Raw genomic sequence first — 17,833 nt, forward strand, 5'->3', positions numbered from 1 at the left:
CTCTTTGTGGTCATCTATTTATGGGATAGCTACTGGTCACCCTGGAGGTGGTTACTGTTGCTACTTAATTCAACTGGCTTGACGGTCGGCCACACCCCTGGCTGAAAACAAAGATGCTTTATATTATAGCTCATGATGAGCATAAATGGCAATACGGTCATATCTTTCATACCTAGGGAAATATTAAAGGACCAGGAGTAACCCTTCAGATTTCAAGAAGCCAGGTGGTTGAGGCAGTGAAGATCAATTCCATTTCTACACAAGATAATCCTCTTTCAAATTCCTGGGCTGGTTTTATGTAGGGAGTTCTTATACTGGGAGCCAGCCCACAAAGGAACAATAGGAAAAAATTGCTGCAGCATGATGAGACAAAAACCCTTCTTTCCACCACTACAAAAGGGTCACCGGTTGGCTTGTTAAGTTTGGCACCTCTAATTTAGCTCAGCTGGCTTGGTTGGTGCTATTAAGAATTTAGCCCAAGCTAGAACAGGTCTATAGCTGGCATCCCTTGACTCTGAGATGGAAAGATTGACTGACATGTGAGGTTGCTCCTAAATTGGTACCTGTTACGTGTACTTCGTGGGACTGTTCAAGACTTCTGCCTGCCTCAAACTCAAGCCCAGTTTACTGCCCCTGTAGCACAGGCCTGCAAACTCCTGAAGAAGGGATTAATCACTCCTTCTATTCTTTGGTTGCACTTATATACAGCACTCCTTACTTAGGATTTTGGTTACCGGCAGATCTTGGAGATAGCGCAGGTTTGGTTCCAGCCTTTGGCTGGTGGAGGGTCTTACCTTCAATCTGTAAAAGTACACAATACCTGTGAAACACAACAGAGCAAAGTGCAACAAAGTGAGACGTGTCTATATTTCATAAATCTGCCTCTCCTGAGTAACTAACTAGAAACCAGTCTCTGAGACATGTAACTCCAGTACCTAACACTTACTAGGCATTTAGTAAATGTTTGTTGAAAGAAGTCGGAGTGACCTATTGAAAAGCAGTGTCTACCTATGAACTGCTTTCACAGTCTACTTCCTCTCCACTAGGCAAATAAATTTTTGTTTAGCACAGAGGCCAACAAAATTATGCTATCACCCTACTTTTTTTTTGAGATCATAAATTTATTTTTTTAATTTAAAAGTATTTTAGATTAGTTTCACTTTTATTTTATTTTTCAATTACAGTTTATAGTCATTAATTTATTAGAACTAGTTTCAAGTCTGCAGCATAGTGGTCAGACAAACATATATTTTACAAAATGATCACTCCAATATTCCAAGCACCCACCCGGCACCCTACATAGTTATTACAATATTATTGACTATATTCCTGTCCCATGTATTTTTTTTTTCTGCAAGAACAAATATTTTCCACTGGGAAGCACTGCAAGGCTTTATTGTGTACATGAGTGTGTACATATCACTGTTTCATGATTGGCTGGGCAAATCAGACTTATGTGCAAAGTACTTCTAGGGTGTGAGATTATGTGTGTAAGGTATTTTTCCCCGCCGAGAAGGAAGGAACGGGGCTCAGAGCCACAAAGTGTGGAATAGTAAAAGGCTTTATTGAGTACAGCGCATCCCGCCCGGCAAGGTTCCCTGGCCCCGAGGTAAGATGGAGGCCAGGGAAGTTGCACAGATTAAACCGCATGGGAGATATTTAAAGGGGTCCCTCTAGGGAAGTCGAGCTAATATGACGTGGTGAAATTGAAATCTCACTGGCTGGCAGACGGTCGCTTTTTTCCAAACGGTTCCTGTGAAGCCTCTTTTGGCACGCTTGGTTGTGGGCGGTCCTAGCCAAAGTTTGCGGGTCTGAGTTTCCCAAGTGACTCAGACTCCCATTATCCACCGACCTTATATTCTGACCTTTTGTGTTAAATAGAAAAGGGGCGCCGTTTATTCGTCTGACTACTTCCTGCTGAATAGGGGCGTCATGGGGAGGGGGAGATCAGAAAGTGGTGGCTTTGAGGGGTGTCAGGAGGAACATCTGTGTGGCCGTTAGTTGAGAAACTTCGCGGATGCGATCCTGTAAGGATTTTAAAAAAAGAGGAGTAATAGGGGGATTTGCAGGGTCCAGCCTTTTGGTGAGCTGGAGATGGATGGAGTCCAGTGGTTCCGACTGCCAGTGGTCCTGTAAGGAGGCAAGCTTGAGGCAAAACTGCATGTCAGGAGTGGCATAAAAAGGGGAAAGGAAGGGGGTCCCATCCATTCCCATAACCGAGACCTGTGAGGGAATTAGAGGTCCACAGTGTGATTGTAAAACAGAGAAAGTAGCCCCCGTGTCCACAAGAAATGAGATGGACTTACCCACTCGTTGCAGCATACTCTGGTTCTCCAAGTCCAGGCCATGTCCTAGGAGTTTGAGCGATGCACCCACCTGGCTGGATTGGCCTTCCATTCAGGCGGCTTGTCCTCCACGTAGAGGCGCTGAGGAAAAACCTGTTGCCCAAAGGGGCAATCGCTCCGCCATTGACCGGGCTGCTTGCAGTCAGGGCAGGACTCAGTGGGCAGCCGCCAGCAGGGGCCCTGCCGGGACCAGTGGTCCTGCTTGCCACACTTAAAGCAAGCTGCTGGTGGCTCTTCTGGTCTCAGGGTTGCCACAAGAGTCGGGGTTTAGAGCGTTACCTTCTGCTGCATGCGGGCCTGGCGAACAGCCTTGGTCTGTTTCTACTAATTGGGACCATTAAAAACTTTAAATGCCGTGTTCACAGGTCCTGGATAGGGGGTTGGGGGTTGAGAATAAAAGGAGGGGGGCTCGTGGGGAGCCTGGCACCCAGATCCCACAGGAAATACTGGAGCCAAAGACAGGACAGGACCAGAACTTCCTGCAAGAAAATTGGGGTTGGACGTCCTGAAAACCAGTGTAAGAGCCAATGCCAGGCTGAAAAAGGCCTGACGGAGGAGGGACTTAAGAACACAGTGAAGAGAGGGGCCCCTGGCCAGCAGGGGAGGAGAAAGAGATGGTAGTGGTGAATAAAAAACAGGTTTTTGCAAAGGGAGGGGAAGGGGCTCTCAGAGGGAAGAGAACCGAGCATAAAAGAGGTCCGCAGAGGGACCAGAGAAAAGTCCTGAGAGAGGGGTGCCCCCAGAGTTCAGACAGAAGGGAGAGAGAGTTGGGAGTCCATGGAGAAGAAAAGATCAGGAGTGGAGGTTTTAGGTGAGGTTTCTCTGGCCAGAAAAAGGCCTGCATGGTGGAACAGGCGGCACAGAGATTAAGGACGGGTGCGTGAATAATTAGAAGCCATGTATGTAAGAGATCTCCAATCAGTTCCCAGCTTTTTTGGCGATAAATTGGTGAGGGTGTTAAAACCGAAAGTCCCTTCAGGAGGCTAATTCAGTGGGTTCTGTGGCCTGGCCACAGTGGAGAAGAACAGTTTCTTCTTCTTTAGGGAGGGAGATTCCTGTGCCCCCACAGCCACCCTCAGTCCTCAGAGTGGTCAGATTTGAGTATTAGCGTCCTAAATCTCAAGGTCTGGCCACGGACGTAAAAGGTAAAGTGGATGTGCTCTGGATGTCTCTGAAGCACACGCTCACTTGGACGGAAAAGAGTTCCCTGACATAGCTACGGTTTCGGACAGAGAGTCTCGGAAGAAAGAACTGAGAGGAAGGCGGAGGCAGGGGACTTACCGCGCCGTGCGCTGAAGTTGGTAGAAGGTCGGAGATTCTGGTTCTTTCTCGGAGGGGATGAGGAAGAGGAGCGGTCCTTGCGGACTTCTAACTCCTCCCAGGTTTTTAGCACCAAAATGTAAGGTATTTTTCCCCGCCGAGAAGGAAGGAACGGGGCTCAGAGCCACAAAGTGTGGAATAACAAAAAGGCTTTATTCAGTACAGAGTGCGCATCCCGCCCAGCAAGGTTCCCTGGCCCCGAGGTAAGATGGAGGCCAGGGAAGTTGCATGGATTAAACCACATGGAAGATATTTAAAGGGGTCCCTCTAGGGAAGTCAAGCTAATATGACGTGGTGAAATTGAAATCTCACTGGCTGGCAGACGGTCGCTTTTTTCCAAACGGTTCCTGTGAAGCCTCTTTTGGCACGCTTGGTTATAGGTGGTCCTAGCCAAAGTTTGCGGGTCTGAGTTTCCCAAGTGACCATCCCCCATTATCCACCGACCTTACAATGTGTACCCAACACAAGCATGGTTTTAAAAGCCTTTATCAGTATGAATATATTCAGTGTAGTCTTACTCCATTCATTTTTAAGAAAATTTCTGCCAAATACCTAATAACCATGCTTTGTCTGTCAGTTATTCTTTAAACAAATATGGTTCCATGAAAAAAAAAAAAAAAGCAGCTGGTACACTTCACATCTTAAGCAATCATACTAGTGCTTTTCCTTAAAAACATGTAAGTTGAGAGTATCAGTGGACATCTGAGCCAACTAAGGTGACACTGTATAGGCCCCTTACACAATAGTACCCCCCCATCCACTTTTTTCTTTCTTTCTTTCTTCCTTTCTTTCTTCCTTTCTTTCTTTCTTTCTTTCTTTCTTTCTTTCTTTCTTTCTTTCTTTCTTTCTTTCTTTCTATGATTTTAATTTGTTTACATAAATTCAAGTGTCCCACCAAATATATCTCCCCCCACCCCCTTATTCCCCCTTGACTCCCCAGGCCCCTCCCCCCAATGCCTTCCCCCCTTCCCTCCAGGATTTGCTGTCCTGTTCTCTATAATGCTGTTATGAATATATAATTTTATTAATCTATTTCCCTTCTCTGATCCCATCTTCTCTTCCACTTTCCCTCTGACAGCTTTCCCTCTGGTCCCTTTGATCTGCCTCTGCCTCTGTTCCTCTGCTCAGTTCACATTGTTCCTTGGATTCCTCAAATGAGTGAGGTCATATGATATTTTTCTTTCTCTGCCTGGCTTATTTCACTTAGCATGATAGTTTCCAGGTCCATCCATGTTGTCATGAAAGGTTAGATTTCCTTCTTCCCCACGGCCACATAGTATATCATTGTATATGTGTACCACTGCTTTTTAATTCACTCATCCACTGACAGACACTTGGGCTGTTCCCAGATCTTCACTATTGTAAACAATGCTGCAATAAACATAGGGATGCATTTCTTCTTTTGAATCAGTGATTTGGTATTGTTAGGATATATTCCTAACAGTGGGATGGCTGGGTCAAAAGGCAGTTTCATTTTTAATTTTTTGAGGAATCTCCATACTGTTTTCCACAGTGGCTGCACCAGTCTGCATTCCCACCAGCAGTGCAGGAGGGTTCCCTTTTCTCCACATCTTTGCCAGCACTTATTATGTGTTGTTTTGTTAATGAGCGCCATTCTGGACTGGTGTGAGGTGGTATCAAATTGTGGTTTTAATTTGCATTTCTCTAATGATTATTGATGCTGAACGTTTCTTCATATGCCTGTTGGCCATCTGTATGTTCTCTTTCTTTTGCCCATTTTTTTTATTGGATTGTTTATCTTCCTGCTGTTGAGTTTTACGAGTTCTTTATAAATTTTGGTTATTAACCCCTTATCAGATGTATTGTTGAATATGTTCTCCCATTGTGTGGGTTGTCTTTTTATTTTGTTAATGGTGTCTTTTGCTGTGCAAAAGCTTTTTAGTTTCATATACTCCCATTTGTTCATCCTGTCTTTTATTTCACTTGCCCATGGAAATAAATCAGTAAAAGTATTGCTACGAGAGATATCGGAGAGCTTATTGCCTATGTTTTCTTCCCTGATGTTTATGGTTTCACAACTTACATTTAAGTGTTTTATCCATTTTGAGTTTATTTTTGTGAATGGGGTAAGTTGGTGATCCAGTTTCATTTTTTTGCAAGTACCTGTCCAGTTTTCCCAACACCATTTGTTAAAGAGACTGTCTTTACTTCATTGTATGCTCTTACCTCCTTTGTCAAAGATCAGTTGTCCATAAAGGTGTGGGTTTATTTCTGGGTTCTCCATTCTGTTCTATTGATCTCTATGCCTGTTCTTATGCCAGTACCAAGCTGTTTTGAGTATGATGACCTTGTAGTATAACTTGATATCCGAAAGTGTGATACCTCCCACTTTATTGTTCTTTTTCAGGATTGCAGAAGCTCTTTGTGTTCTTTCTTGGTTCCATTTAAATTTTTGGAATATTTATTCTATATCTTTGAAGTATGTCATTGGTATTTTAATAGGCACTGCATTGAATTTATAGATTGCTTTGGGTAATATAGACATTTTAATTATGTTTATTCTTCCTATCCATTAACACAGTATATGCTTCCACTTGTTTGTATCTTCCTTGATTTCCTTTGTCAATGTTTTATAATTTTCTGAGTACAAGTCTTTAACCTCTTTGGTTAAATTTACTCCTAGGTACTTTATTTTTTTTGGTTGAAATAGTGAAGGGGATTGTTTTCTTAATTTCTCTTTCAGACAGTTCATTGTTGGTGTATAAAAATGCCACTGATTTCTGAATATTGATTTTATATCCTGCCACCTTGCTGAATTCATTTATCAGGTTCAGTAGTTTTTTTACTGTGACTTTAGGATTTTTTATGTACAGTATCATCAGCAAATAATGATAGTTTTACTTCTTTTCCAATTTAGATGCCTTTTATCTCTTCTTCTTGTCTGATTGTTGTGGCTAGGACTTCCACAACTATGTTAAATAAGAGTGGTGAAAGGGGGCGCCCCTGCCTTGTTCCTTATCTTAAGGAGATTGCTTTTAATTTTTGCCCATTGAGTATGATGTTGGTTTTGGGTTTGTCATAGATGGCCTTTATCGTGTTGAAGTATGATCCCTGTATCCCCACTTTGCTGAGAGTTTTGATCATAAATGGGTAGGTGCTGTATTTTTATTAAATACTTTTTCTGTATCTATTAATATTATCATGTGATTTTTATCCTTCCTTTTGTTTATGTGTTGAATCACATTGATTGTTTTTCGGATATTGTACCAGGCTTGGCTCTCTAAATCTCACTTGAACATGATGTATGATTTTTTTTTCATGTATTGCTGGATCCAGTTTGCTAATATTTTGTTGAGAATTTTAGCATCTAAGTTCATCAGAAATATTGGTCTATAGTTTTTTTCTTTGTAGTATCTTTGCATGGTTTTGGAATCAGTATTATGCTTGCCTCATAAAAGGAGTTTAGAAGTCTTCTCTCCTCTTGAATTTTTTGAAATAGCTTGAGAAGAATAGGAGTTAGTTCTTCTTTAAATATTTGGTAAAAATCACCTGTGAAGCCATCTGGCCAGGGATTTTGTTTGTTGAAAGTTTTTTTGATTGTTTCTATCTCATTTGATGAAATCGGTCTGTTTAGGTTTTCTGATTCTTCTATATTGATTACTTCTCTTCTCTCATTTCTAATTTTATTTATTTGAGTCCTCTTTTTTTCTTGGTGGGTCTGGTTAAAGGTTCATCTATCTTGTTTACCTTTTCAAAGAATCAGCTCTTGTTTTTATTGATACACTGTATTGTTTTCTTAGCCTCTGTGTCATTTATTTCCACTCTGATCTTTATTATTTCCTTCCTTCTACTTCCTCTGGGTTTTACTTGCTGTTCTTTTTATAATTCTTTTAGATGCAGTGTTAAATTATTTATTTGAGCTTTTTCTAGCTTCTTAATGTATGCTTGTAGTGCTATGAACTTCCCTCTCAGAACTCCTTTTGCTGTGTCCCATAAATTTTGAGTTGTTTTATGTTTGTTTTCATTTGTTTCAAGGAATTTTTTTATTTCTTCCTTGATCTCATTGTTAACCTATTTGTTATTTAATAACATGCTATTTAATTGTCAAGTGCTTGAGTGTTTTTCAGTTTTTCTATTGTAGTTGATTTCTAGTTTCATGCCCTTGTGATCCAAGAAGATGCTTGATATGAGTTCAATCTTCCTAAATTTGTTGAGACTTGTTTTATGCCCTAATATATGGTCTATCATAGAGAATATACCATGTGCACTTGAAAAGAATGTATATTCTGCTGCTTTAGGGTGAAAAGTTTTGAAGATATCTATTAAATCCAATTGATGTAGTGTGTCCTTTAAGTCTGCTGTTTCTTTATTACTTTTCTTTCTTGAGGATCTATCCAGTGATGTTAGTGGGGTATTAAAATCCTCCACTATTATAGTATTGCTGTTGATCTTGCCCTTTATGCCCATCAAAATCTGCTTTATATATTTAGGTACTCCTATATTAGGTGCATAGATATTTATAATCATCTTATCTTCCTGTTGGATTGCTCCCTTTATCATTATGTAGTGGCCTTCTTTATCCCTTACTATAGCCTTTGTTTTAAAGTCTATTTTGTCTGATATAAGTATTGCTACCCCAGATTTATTTTCATTTCCATTTGCATGAAATATTTTTTCCATCCCTTTACTTTCCGTCTATGTGTATCTTTTGTTTTGAGGTGTGTCTCTTGTAGACAGCATATGTATGGGTCTTGTTTTCTTATCCATTCAGCTACCTTATGTCTTTTGATAGGAGCTTTTAATCATTTACATTTAAGGTTATTATTGATATGTAGTTGTTTATTGCCCTTTTATTCTTTTAATCTACATTTCTCTTTTACTAGATTTTTTTCCCCTTTGTTCTGTTTACAGCAGGCCCCTTAACATTTCTTGTAGCATTGGTTTGGCTGTAATGAATTCCTTGAGGGTTTTTTTGTCTGGGCAGCTTTTTATTTCTACTTCAATTTTAAATGATAGCCATGCTGGATAGAGAAGTCTTGGTTGTAGGCTCTTGTTTTGCATTACTTTGAATGTTTCTTGCCATTCCCTTCTGACCTCAAGTGTTTCTGTTGAGAAGTCAGATGTCATCCTTATGGGAGCTCCTCTGTAGGGAGCTTTTCTCTTTAAGCTTTTAGTATTGTTTCTTTATCTCTTAATTTTTGTATTTTAATTATGATGTGTCTTGGTGTTGGCCTCTTTAGGTTCATCCTTAATGGAACTCTCTGTACTTCTTGAACTTGTGTGACTTTTTTCTTCATCAATTTAGGGAAGTTTTCTTCTATGATTTCTCAAACCCTTGTTCAATCTTCTCTATCCCTTGTTCTTTCTCTTCTCCTTCAGGAACCTTGGCTGGCCTCTGCACCGCCCCCAAGAGCAGAACTGTGCTCATGCACCTGGGTTGCAAGCCTTGGCAAGCCCCTGGCCTTCATCACGCCTCCACAGGCAGGACTGCACTCGTGCACCAGGGCCACAAGCCTCAGCCTATGGGCAGGTTGCGCCCCCGCACACAGCCACAAGTCTGAGCTGGTTCCCTGGCTTTTGCCTTGACCATGTAAGTGGGACTGCTGGCGGAACTACTCTTGCACACCTGGCCCACAGCCATGGGTCACACCGTTTTCATGAGCCCCTTCCATTGCTACAGCCACCTTTGACCTCCGCCCTCACCGACAGGACCATGCTCCCACATCCCACTGCTGCCTGCCTTTCAGTGAGCACTCAAGCAGTGTCGGGGTGGCGATGCAGCTCAGACCTTAGCACTCAATACTGTATCTTCATGGCTCCCTGCTTCTAAGTGATTCTTTGCTCTGAGTGCAGCAAGTGAGCTTCTGTTTGTCTGGTGACCTGCTTCCCTTTGCTGATATTGCTGGTTCCAGGAAAAATATTCACTTTAGATTTGGGGAATGACTCAGCCCAGGGGTTAGGGTGGCTGTCCCTCAAAGTGTTTCTCCTTGTGCCTCCTAGATTATACTCTCTTCCTGCTACTCTGGTCCTCTCAGCTCTCCCCGTCCCCTGGAGCCTCCTCAGGTGAGTGGTTGTGAAAGAGGTTTTCTTCACAGACCCTTTAAGGATGAATCTTGGGTCTGAGAAAACTGTCTCTTTCTCGCAAACAGTATCCTGGTTTGTTTCGCAGCTAAATACTGTCCATATGCCTCTTCTAGGCTCTGGGGCTGCAGGCTGGAGCTTTGTTCCTGGGGCCCAGGACCTTCCCTTCTCCACTAAACTCCTCTCCCACCATGCAAGTCCCTCCAGGGTGCTACTCGCTCCCAGGAGCTGGGCAGCCCTCTCCACGTTTCCTCTTTTCCTACCAGTCTCAGTGTGGCTTCTTCAGTGATCCTTGGTTATAGAGTCCTCTTAGTTTAATCCAAGGTTGGTTTTTCCAGGTGACTGTTCTTAAAATTAAGTTGTAATCCACTTTGGTTCTGGGAGGTGGAAGTTGGCACGTCTACCTACTCCATTGCCATCTTGCTGCTCTCCCCTTTATCCACTTTTTGAGGTTTCAGTTACTTGTAGTCATTCACAGTCCAAAAATATTAAATGGAAATTTCCAGAAATAAACAACTTCTAAGTTTCAAATTGTGTGCCATGCTAAGTGGCATGATGAAATCTTACATCATCCCACTCCATCCCACCTGGGATGTGAATCATCTCTTTGTCTAGTATACCCAGCTGTACATACTGCCTATCTGTATATACTGCCTTCCTCTTAAGTCACTTATTAGCTGTCTTGGTATGGACAATAGCAGTATTGCAGTGCATGTGTTAAAGTAACTCTTATTTTACTTAATAATGTCCCCAAAGTTCAAGAGTAGTAATGCTGGCAATTCAGATATGCCAAAGAGAAGGAGTTAAGTGCTCCCTTTAAGTGAAAATGTATGTATGTATGTATTATGTATGTATAGGAAAAAAACATAGTATATATAGGGTTAGATAATATCCATAGTTTCAGGCATTCACTATGAATCATGGAACATATGCCCCATGGATAATGTAGGTACTACTGCATAGATCACCTAAATTCAATTAATCTGCAATAACAACTAGCAAGTGGTACCTTCTATGTGTCCAATACTATGCATCATCTAGCTTATTTTCCACTGCATAAGCTGTTTCTTTCTTTATTTTTCTCTTCTTTCTTTCTTTCTTTTTTCTTTCCTTCTTTCATTCATTCTTTCTTTCTTTTTTTTGCAGTGTGGCTTATGAGGAAAAACATATGCTAAAATGACAGATACTTTCCAAAGAATGTATAAATGATGCTAGCTGTAGTGTGACAGCAGAAAGACAGCAAAAGGTAAACAGGGTCACGTACATAGCACAAGATTGGACTGGTGTCATGAGGGGTAAACTCAACTCTGTTATGCTGTGTTGCTAAAGTGCATGAAGGTCAATGGCAATGTTTAAGCATTTCCTGTGTCTAGCAGGAGAAAACTTGCTGGACAGAAGCAAAGGAAAAGAGAGAGAAAGTCTTTCTTCCTTCTATTTTCTGGGATCCAGCTTTTAATTCACAATAACATTCATCCTGGGTCACTTTACTAAAATAAATACTGAGAAAGAAAAGATTGAATGTATGATTCATTTCACTGTAGTCTCCTGGGAATTGGAAAGGTCTGTTTAGCATTCTGCTGTATGTGTTTGGTTTCTGTTCTTTCCTGTCACTGTGCATTTCTCCCCAACAGTCCCCAAAATTTTTGTCTTGAGACCCCATTTTATTCTGAAAAATGATTGAAGACCCCCAGGAAATATTATTATTTTGAGTTTTCCATCAGTGTTCACCTGACTAGAAATTAAAACTGAGAATAATTTTAAGTATTTATTAACTCACTTTCAAAATACCAATTTGAAACCAATAAATGTATATGTTAATATAAATAATATAGTAATAAAAATAATTACATATTTAAAAACAAGAAAAGTGAGAAGAATGGCATCTTGAGCATTTTGGCAAATCTCTTGATGCCTGGTCTAATAGAAGACAGCTGAACTCTCAGATCTGCTTACATTCCACCCAGTGTACTATGTTGTCAGAATTAAGCTATATGAAAAAAGTTCAGCCTCAAACAGAAATGTAATTGAAAAAGAGATAAGTATTTTAATAGCCTTTTTAGATAAATGTAGTAGTTCTTAAATACTACTCCCAAACTCAACAAACTGTGGTTTCTTCAACCACATCAATGAACTTGTCATACTCCATTATATTAAAATCCATCGATCCATCTAGCATTTTGAATAAATTCTTTACCTGTGCATGATTTGTAACATCATTCATTTGTCTTTTGGAAAATCTAGTTTTTCCAAATGTTAACACTTTTAACATACATACCTTCTTACAGAATTCTCTGTGTTACTGTTACCACCAATCTTACCAGAACAGTTTATAAGTATTTGAGAAACTGTTACATTCCCCATGACAGATATAAGTTTTCTAAAATTCTGACTTTCTCTTGAAAACTCAGTTTTTATCATTGGCAATAAATACTGTCAGTTGGTGTTTTTGACATTTTAGACTCATTCTATTCATTTTCAAGAAAATTTCAGCCAAATACCAAATAACCACAGTTTGTCAGGTGTTCATTGAGTAAATGTAGACTTCCATAAGAGAAGCAGCCCACATTTCCAACAGTCACATGAGTGCTTTCCTTAAGACACAGTTCAGGTTTTGACATGCATCAGGATGTTGAATGTGTGCTTCCCATTTTGTCACACGAAATATTAAAATGATGTGCATTCAAAGGTCTAGATTTAATAAAATTAATTTTTATAGCTTCATCAAAACATTCAAAATGAGACCATTCTCTGTCATTAATTTTTGACAGTTTTACTATAATGTGCCTTGGAAAATATCTGTTTGGGTTGAGGTAATTGAGCATTCTGTTTGCTTCTTATTTTGAGAATCTTATTCTTTCCATACGCTTGGGAAGTTCTCATCAATTATTTGTTTGAATAGGCTCTCCATTCCCTTCTCCTTCCTTTCCTCTTCTGATATACCCATTATTCTTATATTGCTCTTTTTGATGGCATCAAACAATTCTTGTAGAGCTCTTTCATTTTTTTAAATTTGTGAGTCTTTCTCTTCTCTCTGTTAGTATCTCTGTAGTTGTTTGTCTTCAATGTCACTGATTCTTTGCTCCATCTGGACTGTCCTATTAGCTAAACTTGCTACCTCAGTTTTCAATTCATGCATTAAGTTCTTCATCTGTTTTTAAAGTTTCAATCCCCTTGGAGAGGTATTCATTTGTTTTCTGAGCTCATTAACTTGTCTAGCAGTGTTTTCTTGCATCTCACTGAATATTTTCAGAATTTCAATTTTAAATTCTCTATTGTTTAACTCCAAGGTTTGCATGTTATTGAGATTGCTTTCTGGAGAGTTTTCATTTTCTTTCTGAACTGTGTCTCTTTCTTGGGTACTGATGGTATTCCGTTTTTTGTCTTGAGAGTATTGAGAGTGGTATAAAAAGTCAAGCAAAAAAACCTCAAAAATAAAAATAAAATTTAAAATAAAATAAAACTTAAAATTAAGAATTAAAGAGAAAAATTACAAAAAATAATAAAAACAAACAAAACAACAAAAAGAACTAAAGATAAACAAAAAATTAGAAAACATTTCTGAAATTTTTTTTAAATATATTTTTCCAATGGGTGGGACTGGCTTATACAGTGTGTTCGTAAAGTCATGGCGCACTTTTGACCAGTCACAAGAAAGCAACAAAAGACGATAGAGCCCTGGCCGGTTGGCTCAGCGGTAGAGCGTCGGCCTAGCGTGCGGAGGACCCGGGTTCGATTCCCGGCCAGGGCACACAGGAGAAGCGCCCATTTGCTTCTCCACCCCTCTGCCGCGCTTTCCTCTCTGTCTCTCTCTTCCCCTCCCGCAGCCAAGGCTCCATTGGAGCAAAGATGGCCCGGGCGCTGGGGATGGCTCTGTGGCCTCTGCCCCAGGCGCTAGAGTGGCTCTGGTCGCAACATGGCGACGCCCAGGATGGGCAGAGCATCGCCCCCTGGTGGGCAGAGCATCGCCCCTGGTGGGCGTGCCGGGTGGATCCCGGTCGGGCGCATGCGGGAGTCTGTCTGACTGTCTCTCCCTGTTTCCAGCTTCAGAAAAATGAGAAAAAAAAAAAAAAAGACGATAGAAATGTGAAATCTGCACCAAATAAAAGGAAAACTCTCCCAGTTTCATACCTATTCAGTGCAGTTCGATGTGGGCTCACACACAGATTTTTTTTTTTTTTTTTTTTGTATTTTTCTGAAGCTGGAAATGGGGAGAGACAGTCAGACAGACTCCCGCATGCGCCCGACCGGGATCCACCTGGCGCGCCCACCAGGGGGCGATGCTCTGACCCTCCAGGGCATCGCTCTGCCGAGACCAGAGCCACTCTAGCACCTGGGGCAGAGGCCAAGGAGCCATCCCAGCACCCGGGCCATCCTTGCTCCAATGGAGCCTTGGCTGCGGGAGGGGAAGAGAGAGACAGAGAGGAAGGAGGAGGTGGGGGTGGAGAAGCAAATGGGCGCTTCTCCTATGTGCCCTGGCTGGGAATCGAACCTGGGTCCCCCGCACGCCAGGCCAACGCTCTACCGCTGAGCCAACCGGCCAGAGCCAACACACACAGATTTTTTAGGGCTCCTTAGGTAGCTATCCCATATAGCCTCTACAGACTCATCACTGACTGATAGCCTACCAGAATGGGGTTTCTCCACCAAACTGCCCATTTCATTCAACTGCTTATCCCACTGAGTAATGTTATTCCTATGTGGTGGCGCTTCGTTATAAATGCGCCGATATTCACGTTGCACTTTGGTCACAGATTCAAATTTAGCGAGCCACAGAACACACTGAACTTTCCTCTGTACCATCCACATCTTGACTGGCATGGCCGTGGGCTGCTCCACTGTATACACAGTGTTAGGTCATCATCTGCGCATGCATACATGCTGCCACACCATCCTACAGAAACTGGGAGGGTTTTCCTTTTATGTGGTGCAGATTTCACATTTCTGTCATCTTTTGTTGCTTTTCTGTGACCGGTCAAAAGTGCACCATGACTTTACAGACACACTGTACATTGTAGCTCTGTAAAATCCCAGACTGAACTCTGCTGAGAAGCTATTGTTGCAAAGGTGGAGGTGGGGCTGCAGTCACAATGATGGATGGGACTTGTGAGAGCTTTACGGCTTTAGCAATGGTGATCTCAGGCCTCTGGGTGCTCTCTCCCTGCGTTTGAGTAGAGTAGGGACCAGACACAGAGTGCCTCTGTTCTTCACCTGTGGGGTGTGTCTCTGCCACTTTCCATACCTACGACAAGAGGGAAGCAAGATCTGGGAGGCTGGGGGGGCTATACTTTGTATATTTATTTTTGTACTAGCGCAAGCTGCAGGCAGACTGTGGGGACACTGGCAGGGACCCCACAGTCTGCTGCTTTGGTTCAGTATCACACCAGATTCTCCCCCAATCTCTCTGCTCCTCCCAGCAGAAGAAGGCCTAGTGACTCCAGGCCTCTCCCCTCTCCCAACCAAGTGCGTTTTATCTTCCACCCCTATTTTTTCCCTTCCCACCTTTCGTCAATTGAGTGGATCTTTCAGGCATGCCTATGAGTCCAGCTGGGGTTCCTTAGCTGAGTTACAGTTGTTCAATTTGTTGAAATTTCAAGGGGAGAGATCAAGGGTATCTCTCATGCTGCCATTACTCTGACATTGACCCTAAATCTATTTTAAACACTCAATCTGGTCAGTGTTATAAAAGGAAAAGACATGCCCAGTGCCAAGGTCAAGCGGTGAAATGCTTGCATATAGTCTATATCTAGAATTAAGAAGCCAATGGAAAAAAGAAGATATAGACTCTTGAGCCAGTCCAAGTGGAGATGACTAAAGAGAGCCTGGTTTTGACAAGGTTTACTGGTCCCCAAAATGCCTGATGAGCTAAGAGGGAGAGAGAAAGCATTATCATTCTGAACTGTAACCTATGCCCTTGGATGGACAAGAGTCATGGCAATGGTGTCATGAGCCTCAGATTTTTAGATTTCTACTATAGTAGGCCTCAAACAAGTCCTGCATAATAAAATGACACAATCTGCTTTAATTCTCCTAGGAATTTCTGAGAATGACTCTGTCATAGATAATCTTTGGCACTAATGTAGTAGGCACTTTCCAGTATAAGAAATGAACAAGGAAGCTAAGTTATACATTTATACCATTACAGCATGGTACCATTATTAAATGGCTGGCTGGCTGGCTGGCTGGCTGGCTGGCTGGCTGGATGGATGGATAGATATGTAGGTGAATAGATGAATGGGTAAATGGATGAATGGGTAGGTAGGTGGATGGATGGGTGGGTAGATGGATGAGTGAATGGATGGGCAGATGGATGGGAAAGTGAATTAGTATGGTTTGATGTGAAATGTGAACTGTAGAGCTAAAAATAAAAAAAGTTTTGGCCCTGGCCAGTTGGCTCAGCAGTAGAGCGTCGATCTGGCGTGCAGGGGACCCGGGTTTGATTCCCGGCCAGGGCACATAGGAGAAGCGCCCATTTCCTTCTCCACCCCCCCTCCTTCCTCTCTGTCTCTCACTTCCCCTCCCGCAGCCAAGGCTCCATTGGAGCAAAGATAGCCTGGGCGCTGGGGTTGGCTCCTTGGCCTCTGCCTCAGGTGCTAGAGTGGCTCTGGTCACGGCAGAGCAACGCCCCGGAGGGGCAGAGCATCGCCCCCTGGTGGGCGTGCTGGGTGGATCCCGGTCGGGCGCATGCGGGAGTCTGTGTGATTGTCTCTCCCCGTTTCCAGCTTCAGAAAAATACCAAAAAAAAAAAGTTTTCAGGAAAAAATTAAAAGCTTTTAAGGTAAGGTATGTCAGGTGACCAGTCTGGGGGTCATTTGCCTAGAGAATTGAGAGTATGGTTCAGAGACGTAGCTCTGGCCTTGGACTGGAGATTGGGAATCACTTTGAATACCTCAAACACTCAAGGGCACTTACTTTCTGTCTAACTGATACCATATCAAAAGAGTGGGGGCAGTGGTCTGGGCCCAAGAGATCCAGAGGCTCAGCCTCAGACTCTCTCAGCCTGCGAGTCATTTGGTGCCTTCACTCCTTCCACATAAATCATGACAGTAGATCCACCTTCACCTTCCACTGATCTTAACTTGAGATCCACAGGCTTGGACAGAATTCAGGGCTTCTGTGAATTCAATGAAGAAAATAATTACATCTCAATTTCATTATCTTCTAATTAAAATGTAGCATTTCTCTCCATTGTAGACATAAGCACAAAACCTTAACAGCTGTACCAGTACCTGTGACTGTCACCAATAGATATAATGAATACTTTCATATTAGATCACAATAAGTGTTGATACCTCAAAATATTGTTTATTCTCATTGCTGCTTTGAATTATGGTAGTTATCTGGCCCACAGCTAGATTTTGTCACTACATTAATAAACTGTATCACAAATTTATTCTTTTTTCTAACCATATTTTGATAAAATTGCTTTCTTTTGTAACCCTGTGTATTTTATTTTGTGCATGTAAAACTTGATTCTGAGAAGGGATCCATGACCTTCACCAGAGAAACAAAGGGATTTATGACCCTAAAATGTTAAGGGTGAGAGCCTCCTGCTTCCACTGTAGCCCATCTCTCCTGGATGGACAGCACACTGGAATTCTCATGAAGGAATAGGCAATTTTGTTCCTGACATTTTCAGTAAGCAGCTCAAATCTTCAAGCCAGAGGACTATAAGCTGTTTTATCCATTAGGCACCATAGAAACAGGGCCTAGCGCCAATGAGCTTGAACAATGCTGTCTGCACAAATGCTTGAGACAGACCTGGCAGCAGGAAAGGGGGGCGGGGAGTTTTGCTTTAAACTAAAAATATAGCTACAGATGTGCAATTAATAAATGTCTAATTAAATCATGCACCAAATCTCACATGTCGAACTTCTATCTCATTGCACTGAATATGCATCAGTATGGCTTGCATTTGAAAAAAAGTCACAGATCAGGTTTTCTGCCTTTGTAACAAACCTCAAGTAAACATGATTATGAAGAAAGGCAATAAAAAGTAAAAGTCACAACAAAATATCTTCAAAAGTAGAACTATAAAAATACATCTACTATTATATGGGGAGAGGGAATGCAATGTTTATGTAATGTGGAAAAGTCAGTACATTTTTTGACAGGATGTGGGGTTGGGG

This window comes from Saccopteryx bilineata, chromosome 11 (genome assembly GCF_036850765.1).
Source record: "Saccopteryx bilineata isolate mSacBil1 chromosome 11, mSacBil1_pri_phased_curated, whole genome shotgun sequence".
In the NCBI taxonomy this organism is placed as follows: domain Eukaryota; kingdom Metazoa; phylum Chordata; class Mammalia; order Chiroptera; family Emballonuridae; genus Saccopteryx; species Saccopteryx bilineata.